We start from the raw sequence: 10,943 nt of genomic DNA on the forward strand, positions 1-10,943 counted from the left end.
GGAACTAAAATAAGTGTGTTTGGAGTCATTTTCCTTCCCGAAATTGGTCAAAATAAAAGCTTCCGAGTGAGATGACAAGTTTATAAAAATGGCAATTTTTGTCACTATGAGGCTTTAAAAAGTGGTTATTCAACATGAGGCACAATCCAATTGAAATTTTGAATCAGTTTTTTCTACAGTCCAAATAATCAATTTTCTGATGAAGAAACGATGACCCCAGACCTGTCAAACTTTCTCCAGATGGTCAGAAATGATCATTTTTTAATGATTAATCTCTTGACTGTAATTGGCCAGTGCATGTCTATTATCACTTTTGGAACTAAAATAGTGTGTTTGGAGTCATTTTCCTGCCTGAAATTGGTCAAAATAGAAGCTTCTGAGTAGGAAGAAAAGTCTGTAAAAATGGCAATTTTGGTCACTGTGAGGCTTCCAAAAGTGGTTATTCAACATAGGGCACAATCCAATTGACATTTTGAATAATTTTTTCTACGGTGCAAAAATCCATTTTTTTTATGAAAAACTATGACCACTGACCTGTCGAACTTTATCCAGATGGTCAGAAATTGTCATTTTTTTATATTTATTCTTTTACTGTAAATAACGTTTGCATGTGAATGATCACTTTTGGAACTAAAATAAGTGTGTTTAGAGTCATTTTCCTGCTCGAAATTGGTCAAAATAGAAGCTTCTGAGTAGGAGGAAAAGTTTGTAAAAATGGCAGTTTTGGTCACTGTGAGGATTTAAAAAGTGGTTATTCAACATGAGGCACAATCCAAATGACATTCTGAATACTTTTTTCTACAGTCTAAAAAATCAATTTTCTGATGAAAAACGATGACACCGGACCTGCCGAATTTTCTCCGGATGGTCAGAAATGGTAATTTTTTTAATGTTTAATGTTTTGACTGTAAATGTCCATTGCACGTGATTTATTACTTTTGGAACTAAAATAAGTGTGTTTGGAGTCATTTTCCTGCCTGAAATTGGTCAAAATAGAAGCTTCTGAGTAGGAGGAAAAATTTGTAAAAATGGCAATTTTGGTCACTGTGAGGCTTTAAAAAGTCGTTATTTAATATGAGGCACAATCCAATTGATATTTTGAATACTTTTTTCTACAGTGTAAAAAATCCATTTTCTGATGAAAAACGATGACACCGGACCTGTCGAATTTTCTCCGGATGGTCAGAAATGGTCATTTTTTTAATCTTTCATCTTTTGACTGTAACTGACTATTGCATGTGAATTATCACTTTTGGAACTATAATAAGGGTGTTTAGAGTCATCTTCCTGCCCGAAATTGGTCGAAATTGACGCTTCTGAGTAGGAGGACAAGTTTATAAAAATGGCAATTTTTGTCACTGTGAGGCTTCAAAAAGTGGTTATTCAACATGAGGCACAATCCAATTTAAATTTTGAATCATTTTTGCTACAGTCCAAAAAATCAATTTTCTGACGAAAATCAATGACCCCAGACCTGTCGAACTTTCTCCAGATGGTCAGAAATGGTCATTTTTTAATGTTTAATCTCATGACTGTAATTGACCAATGCATGTGAATTATCACTTTTGGAACTAAAATAAGTGTGTTTGGAGTCATTTTCCTGCCCGAAATTGGTCAAAATAGAAGCTTCTGAGTAGGAGGAAAAGTCTGTAAAAATTGAAATTTTTGTCACTGTCAGGCTTTAAAAAGTGGTTATTCAACATGAGGCACAATCCAATTGACATTTTGAATTATTTTTTCTGCAGTCGAAAACATCAATTTTCTGATGAAAAACGATGAAATTGTCATTTTTTAATGTTTAATCTTTTGACTGTAAATGTCGATTGCACGTGAATTATCACTTTTGGAACTAAAATAAGAGAGTTTGGAGTCATTTTCCTGCCCAAAATTGGTCAAAATAAAAGCTTAGTAGGAGGAAAAATCTGTAAAAATTGAAATTTTTGTCACTGTCAGGCTCTAAAAAGTGGTTATTCAACACAAGGCACAATCCAAAAGACATTTTTAATAATTTTTTCTACAGTCCACAAAATCAATTTTCTTATGAAAAACGATGACCCCAGACCTGTCGAATTTTCTCCGAATGGTCAGAAATGGTCATTTTTTAATGTTTAATGTTTTGACTGTAAATGTCCATTGCACGTGAATTATAACTTTTGGAACTAAAATAAGTGTGTTTTGAGTCATTTTCCTTCCCGAAATTGGTCAAAATAGAAGCTTTTGAGCAGGAAGAAAAGTCTGTAAAAATTGTAATTTTTGTCACTTTGAGGCTTTAAAAAGTGGTTATTCAACATGAGGCACAATCCAAAAGACATTTTGAATAATTTTTTCTACAGTCCCAAAAATAAATTTTCTGATGAAAAACGATGACCCCAGACCGTTCGAATTTTCTCCGGATGGTCAGAAAGGGTCATTTTTTAATGTTTAATGTTTTGACTGTAAATGTCCATTACACGTGAATTATCACTTTTGGAACTAAAGTAAGTGTTTGGAGTAATTTTCTTTCACGAAATTGTTCAAAATAGAAGCTTCTGAGTGAGAGGACAAGTTTATAAAAATGGCAATTTTTGTCACTGTGAGGCTTTAAAAAGTGGTTATTCAACATGAGGCATAATCCAATCGACATTTTGAATAATTTTTTCTACAGTATAAAAAAATCAATTTTCTGATGAAAAATGATGACCCCAGACCTGTCGAATTTTCTCCGGATGGTCAAAAATGGTCATTTTTTTATGTTTAATGTTTTGACTGTAAATGTTTATTGCACGTGAATTATAACTTTTGGAACTAAAAAAAAGTGTGTTTGGAGTCATTTTCCTGCCTGAAATTGGTCAAAATAGAAGCTTCTTAGTAGGAGGAAAAGTCTGTAAAAATAGAACTTTTTGTCACTGTCAGGCTTTAAAAAGTGGTTATTCAACATGAGGCACAATCCAAAAGACATTTTGAATAATTTTTTCTACAGTCCAAAAAATCAATTGTCTGATGAAAAACGATGTTCCCAGATCTGTCGAGTTTTCTCCAGATAGTCAGAAATGGTCATTTTTTAATGTTTAATGTTTTGACTGTAAATGTCCATTACACGTAAATTATCACTTTTGGAACTAAAATAAGTGTGTTTGGAGTCATTTTCCTTCCCGAAATTGGTCAAAATAGAAGCTTCTGAGTGAGAGGACAAGTTTATAAAAATGGCACTTTTGGTCACTGTGAGGCTTCCAAAAGTGGTTATTCAACATAGGGCACAATCCAATTGACATTTTGAATAATTTTTTCTACGGTGCAAAAATCTATTTTTTTATGAAAAACTATGACCCCAGACCTGTCGAACTTTCTCCAGATGGTCAGAAATGGTCATTTTTTTAATATTTAATCTTTTGACTGTAAATCACGATTGCATGTGAATGATCACTTTAAGAACTAAAATAAGTGTGTTTAGAGTCATTTTCCTGCCCGAAATTGGTCAAAATAGAAGCTTCTGAGTAGGAGGAAAAGTCTGTAAAAATGGCAATTTTGGTCATTGTGAGGCTTTAAAAAGTGGTTATTCAACATGAGGCACAATCCAATTGAAATTTTGAATCATTTTTGCTACAGTCCAAAAAATCAATTTTCTGACGAAAATCGATGACCCCAGACCTGTCGAACTTTCTCCAGATGGTCAGAAATGGTCATTTTTTAATGATTAAACTCATGACTGTAATTGACCAGTGCATGTGAATTATCACTTTTGGAACTAAAATAAGTGTGTTTGGAGTCATTTTCCTGCCCGAAATTGGTCAAAATAGAAGCTTCTGAGTAGGAAGAAAAGTCTGTAAAAATGGCACTTTTGGTCACTGTGAGGCTTTAAAAAGAGGTTATTCAACATGAGGCACAATCCAATTGACATTTTGAATTATTTTTTCTGCAGTGGAAAACAACAGTTTTCTGATGAAAAACGATGAAATTGTCATTTTTTAATGTTTAATCTCTTGACTGTAATTGACCAGTGCATGTGAATTATCACTTTTGGAACTAAAATAAGTGTGTTTGGAGTCATTTTCTTGCCTGAAATTGGTCAAAATAGAAGCTTCTGAGTAGGAAGAAAAGTCTGTAAAAATGGCACTTTTGGTCACTGTGAGGCTTCCAAAAGTGGTTATTCAACATAGGGCACAATCCAATTGACATTTTGAATAATTTTTTCTACGGTGCAAAAATCTTTTTTTTTATAAAAAACTATGACCCCAGACCTATCGAACTTTCTCCAGATGGTCAGAAATGGTCCTTTTTTAATATTTAATCTTTTGACTGTAAATCACGAGTGCATGTGAATGATCACTTTAAGAACTAAAATAAGTGTGTTTAGAGTCATTTTCCTGCCCGAAATTGGTCAAAATAGAAGCTTCTGAGTAGGAGGAAAAGTCTGTAAAAATGGCAATTTTGGTCACTTTCAGGCTTTAAAAAGTGGTTATTCAACACGAGGCACAATCCAAAAGACATTTTGAATAATTTTTTTTACAGTCCACAAAATCAATTTTCTTATGAAAAACGATGACCCCAGACCTGTCGAATTTTCGCCGGATGGTCAGAAATGGTCATTTTTTAATGTTTAATGTTTTGACTGTAAATGTCCATTACACGTGAATTATCACTTTTGGAACTAAAATAAGTGTTTGGAGTAATTTTCCGTCACGAAATTGTTCAAAATAGAAGCTTCTGAGTGAGAGGACAAGTTTATAAAAATGGCAATTTTTGTCACTGTGAGGCTTTAAAAAGTGGTTATTCAACATGAGGCACAATCCAATTGACATTTTGAATAATTTTTTCTACACTCCAAAAAAATCAATTTTCTGATGAAAAATGTTGACCCCAGACCTGTCGAATTTTCTCCGGATGGTCAGAAATGGTAATTTTTTAATGTTTAATGTTTTGACTGTAAATGTCCATTGCACGTGAATTATAACTTTTGGAACTAAAAAAAGTGTGTTTGGAGTCATTTTCCTGCCCGAAATTGGTCAAAATAGAAGCTTCTTAGTAGGAGGAAAAGTCTGTAAAAATGGAAATTTTTGTGACTGTCAGGCTTTAAAAAGTGGTTATTCAACATGAGGCACAATCCAAAAGACATTTTGAATGATTTTTTCTACAGTCCAAAAAATCAATTGTCTGATGAAAAACGATGTTCCCAGACCTGTCGAGTTTTCTCCAGATAGTCAGAAATGGTCATTTTTTAATGTTTAATGTTTTGACTGTAAATGTCCATTAGACATGAATTATCACTTTTGGAACTAAAATAAGTGTGTTTGGAGTCATTTTCCTTCCCGAAATTGGTCAAAATAGAAGCTTCTGAGTGAGAGGACAAGTTTATAAAAATGGCAATTTTTGTCACTGTGAGGCTTTAAAAAGTGGTTATTCAACATGAGGCACAATCCAATTGAAATTTTGAATCAGTTTTTTCTACAGTCCAAAAAATCAATTTTCTGATGAAGAAACGATGACCCCAGACCTGTCGAACTTTCTCCAGATGATCAGAAATGGTCATTTTTTAATGTTTAATCTCTTGACTGTAATTGACCAGTGCATGTGAATTATCACTTTTGGAACTAAAATAAGTGTGTTTGGAGCCATTTTCTTGCCTGAAATTGGTCAAAATAGAAGCTTCTGAGTAGGAAGAAAAGTCTGCAAAAATGGCACTTTTGGTCACTATGAGGCTTCCAAAAGTGGTTATTCAACATAGGGCACAATCCAATTGACATTTTGAATAATTTTTTCTACGGTGCAAAAATCTATTTTTTTATGAAAATCTATGACCACAGACCTGTCGAACTTTCTCCAGATGGTCAGAAATGGTCATTTTTTAATATTTAATCTTTTGACTGTAAATCACGATTGCATGTGAATGATCACTTTAAGAACTAAAATAAGTGTGTTTAGAGTCATTTTCCTGCCCAAAATTGGTCAAAATAGAAGCTTCTGAGTAGGAGGAAAAGTCTGTAAAAATGGCAATTTTGGTCACTGTCAGGCTTTAAAAAGTGGTTATTCAACATGAGGCACAATCCAATTGAAATTTTAAATCATTTTTGCTACAGTCCAAAAAATCAATTTTCTGATGAAAATCGATGACCCCAGACCTGTCGAACTTTCTCCAGATGGTCAGACATGGTAATTTTTTAATGTTTAATGTTTTGACTGTAAATGTCCATTACACGTGAACTATCACTTTTGGAACTAAAATAAGTATTTGGAGTAATTTTCCTTCACAAAATTGTTCAAAATACAAGCTTCTGAGTGAGAGGACAAGTTTATAAAAATGGCAATTTTTGTCACTGTGAGGCTTTAAAAAGTGGTTATTCAACATGAGGCACAATTCAATTGACATTTTGAATAATTTTTTCTACACTCCAAAAAAATCAATTTTCTGATGAAAAATGATGACCTCAGACCTGTCGAATTTTCTCTGGATGGTCAGAAATGGTCATTTTTAATGTTTAATGTTTTGACTGTAAATGTCCATTGCATGTGAATTATAACTTTTGGAACTAAAATAAGTGTGTTTGGAGTCATTTTCCTGCCCGAAATTGGTCAAAATAGAACCTTCTTAGTAGGAGGAAAAGTCTGTAAAAATGGAAATTTTTGTCACTGTCAGGCTTTAATAAGTGGTTATTCAACATGAGGCACAATCCAAAAGACATTTTGAATAATTTTTTCTACAGTCCAAAAAATCAATTGTCTGATGAAAAACGATGATCCCAGACCTGTCGAATTTTCTCCAGATGGTCAGAAATGGTAATTTTTTAATGTTTAATGTTTTGACTGTAAATGTCCATTGCACATGAATTATAACTTTTGGAACTAAAAAAAGTGTGTTTGGAGTCATTTTCCTGCCCGAAATTGGTCAAAATAGAAGCTTCTGAGTAGGAGGAAAAGTCTGTAAAAATGGCAATTTTGGTCATTGTGAGGCTTTAAAAAGTGGTTATTCAACATGAGGCACAATCCAATTGAAATTTTGAATCATTTTTGCTACAGTCCAAAAAATCAATTTTCTGACGAAAATCGATGACCCCAGACCTGTCGAACTTTCTCCAGATGGTCAGAAATGGTCATTTTTTAATGATTAAACTCATGACTGTAATTGACCAGTGCATGTGAATTATCACTTTTGGAACTAAAATAAGTGTGTTTGGAGTCATTTTCCTGCCCGAAATTGGTCAAAATAGAAGCTTCTGAGTAGGAAGAAAAGTCTGTAAAAATGGCACTTTTGGTCACTGTGAGGCTTTAAAAAGAGGTTATTCAACATGAGGCACAATCCAATTGACATTTTGAATTATTTTTTCTGCAGTGGAAAACAACAGTTTTCTGATGAAAAACGATGAAATTGTCATTTTTTAATGTTTAATCTCTTGACTGTAATTGACCAGTGCATGTGAATTATCACTTTTGGAACTAAAATAAGTGTGTTTGGAGTCATTTTCTTGCCTGAAATTGGTCAAAATAGAAGCTTCTGAGTAGGAAGAAAAGTCTGTAAAAATGGCACTTTTGGTCACTGTGAGGCTTCCAAAAGTGGTTATTCAACATAGGGCACAATCCAATTGACATTTTGAATAATTTTTTCTACGGTGCAAAAATCTTTTTTTTTATAAAAAACTATGACCCCAGACCTATCGAACTTTCTCCAGATGGTCAGAAATGGTCCTTTTTTAATATTTAATCTTTTGACTGTAAATCACGAGTGCATGTGAATGATCACTTTAAGAACTAAAATAAGTGTGTTTAGAGTCATTTTCCTGCCCGAAATTGGTCAAAATAGAAGCTTCTGAGTAGGAGGAAAAGTCTGTAAAAATGGCAATTTTGGTCACTTTCAGGCTTTAAAAAGTGGTTATTCAACACGAGGCACAATCCAAAAGACATTTTGAATAATTTTTTTTACAGTCCACAAAATCAATTTTCTTATGAAAAACGATGACCCCAGACCTGTCGAATTTTCGCCGGATGGTCAGAAATGGTCATTTTTTAATGTTTAATGTTTTGACTGTAAATGTCCATTACACGTGAATTATCACTTTTGGAACTAAAATAAGTGTTTGGAGTAATTTTCCGTCACGAAATTGTTCAAAATAGAAGCTTCTGAGTGAGAGGACAAGTTTATAAAAATGGCAATTTTTGTCACTGTGAGGCTTTAAAAAGTGGTTATTCAACATGAGGCACAATCCAATTGACATTTTGAATAATTTTTTCTACACTCCAAAAAAATCAATTTTCTGATGAAAAATGTTGACCCCAGACCTGTCGAATTTTCTCCGGATGGTCAGAAATGGTAATTTTTTAATGTTTAATGTTTTGACTGTAAATGTCCATTGCACGTGAATTATAACTTTTGGAACTAAAAAAAGTGTGTTTGGAGTCATTTTCCTGCCCGAAATTGGTCAAAATAGAAGCTTCTTAGTAGGAGGAAAAGTCTGTAAAAATGGAAATTTTTGTGACTGTCAGGCTTTAAAAAGTGGTTATTCAACATGAGGCACAATCCAAAAGACATTTTGAATGATTTTTTCTACAGTCCAAAAAATCAATTGTCTGATGAAAAACGATGTTCCCAGACCTGTCGAGTTTTCTCCAGATAGTCAGAAATGGTCATTTTTTAATGTTTAATGTTTTGACTGTAAATGTCCATTAGACATGAATTATCACTTTTGGAACTAAAATAAGTGTGTTTGGAGTCATTTTCCTTCCCGAAATTGGTCAAAATAGAAGCTTCTGAGTGAGAGGACAAGTTTATAAAAATGGCAATTTTTGTCACTGTGAGGCTTTAAAAAGTGGTTATTCAACATGAGGCACAATCCAATTGAAATTTTGAATCAGTTTTTTCTACAGTCCAAAAAATCAATTTTCTGATGAAGAAACGATGACCCCAGACCTGTCGAACTTTCTCCAGATGATCAGAAATGGTCATTTTTTAATGTTTAATCTCTTGACTGTAATTGACCAGTGCATGTGAATTATCACTTTTGGAACTAAAATAAGTGTGTTTGGAGCCATTTTCTTGCCTGAAATTGGTCAAAATAGAAGCTTCTGAGTAGGAAGAAAAGTCTGCAAAAATGGCACTTTTGGTCACTATGAGGCTTCCAAAAGTGGTTATTCAACATAGGGCACAATCCAATTGACATTTTGAATAATTTTTGCTACAGTCCAAAAAATCAATTTTCTGATGAAAATCGATGACCCCAGACCTGTCGAACTTTCTCCAGATGGTCAGACATGGTAATTTTTTAATGTTTAATGTTTTGACTGTAAATGTCCATTACACGTGAACTATCACTTTTGGAACTAAAATAAGTATTTGGAGTAATTTTCCTTCACAAAATTGTTCAAAATACAAGCTTCTGAGTGAGAGGACAAGTTTATAAAAATGGCAATTTTTGTCACTGTGAGGCTTTAAAAAGTGGTTATTCAACATGAGGCACAATTCAATTGACATTTTGAATAATTTTTTCTACACTCCAAAAAAATCAATTTTCTGATGAAAAATGATGACCTCAGACCTGTCGAATTTTCTCTGGATGGTCAGAAATGGTCATTTTTAATGTTTAATGTTTTGACTGTAAATGTCCATTGCATGTGAATTATAACTTTTGGAACTAAAATAAGTGTGTTTGGAGTCATTTTCCTGCCCGAAATTGGTCAAAATAGAACCTTCTTAGTAGGAGGAAAAGTCTGTAAAAATGGAAATTTTTGTCACTGTCAGGCTTTAATAAGTGGTTATTCAACATGAGGCACAATCCAAAAGACATTTTGAATAATTTTTTCTACAGTCCAAAAAATCAATTGTCTGATGAAAAACGATGATCCCAGACCTGTCGAATTTTCTCCAGATGGTCAGAAATGGTAATTTTTTAATGTTTAATGTTTTGACTGTAAATGTCCATTGCACATGAATTATAACTTTTGGAACTAAAAAAAGTGTGTTTGGAGTCATTTTCCTGCCCGAAATTGGTCAAAATAGAAGCTTCTTAGTAGGAGGAAAAGTCTGTAAAAATGGAAATTTTTGTCACTGTCAGGCTTTAAAAAGTGGTTATTCAACATGAGGCACAATCCAAAAGACATTTTGAATGATTTTTTATACAGTCCAAAAAAATCAATTTTCTGATGAAAAATGATGACCCCAGACCTGTCGAATTTTCTCTGGATGGTCAGAAATGGTCATTTTTTAATGTTTAATGTTTTGACTGTAAATGTCCATTACACGTGAATTATCACTTTTGGAACTAAAATAAGTGTGTTTGGAGTCATTTTCTTGCCTGAAATCGGTCAAAATAGAAGCTTCTGAGTAGGAAGAAAAGTCTGTAAAAATGGCACTTTTGGTCACTGTGAGGCTTTAAAAAGTGGTTATTCAACATGAGGCACAATCCAATTGAAATTTTGAATCATTTTTGCTACAGTCCAAAAAATCAATTTTCTGACGAAAATCGATGACCCCAGACATGTCGAACTTTCTCCAGATGGTCAGAAATGGTCATTTTTTAATGTTTAAACTCATGACTGTAATTGACCAGTGCATGTGAATTATCACTTTTGGAACTAAAATAAGAGAGTTTGGAGTCATTTTCCTGCCCGAAATTCGTCAAAATAAAAGCTTCTTAGCAGGAGGAAAAATCTGTAAAAATTGAAATTTTTGTCACTGTCAGGCTTTAATAAGTGGTTATTCAACATGAGGCACAATCCAAAAGACATTTTGAATAATTTTTTCTACAGTCCAAAAAATCAATTGTCTGATGAAAAACGATGATCCCAGACCTGTCGAATTTTCTCCAGATGGTCAGAAATGGTAATTTTTTAATGTTTAATGTTTTGACTGTAAATGTCCATTGCACATGAATTATAACTTTTGGAACTAAAAAAAGTGTGTTTGGAGTCATTTTCCTGCCCGAAATTGGTCAAAATAGAAGCTTCTTAGTAGGAGGAAAAGTCTGTAAAAATGGAAATTT

The sequence above is a fragment of the Triturus cristatus genome, chromosome 3_2, assembly GCF_964204655.1.
Source record: "Triturus cristatus chromosome 3_2, aTriCri1.1, whole genome shotgun sequence".
In the NCBI taxonomy this organism is placed as follows: domain Eukaryota; kingdom Metazoa; phylum Chordata; class Amphibia; order Caudata; family Salamandridae; genus Triturus; species Triturus cristatus.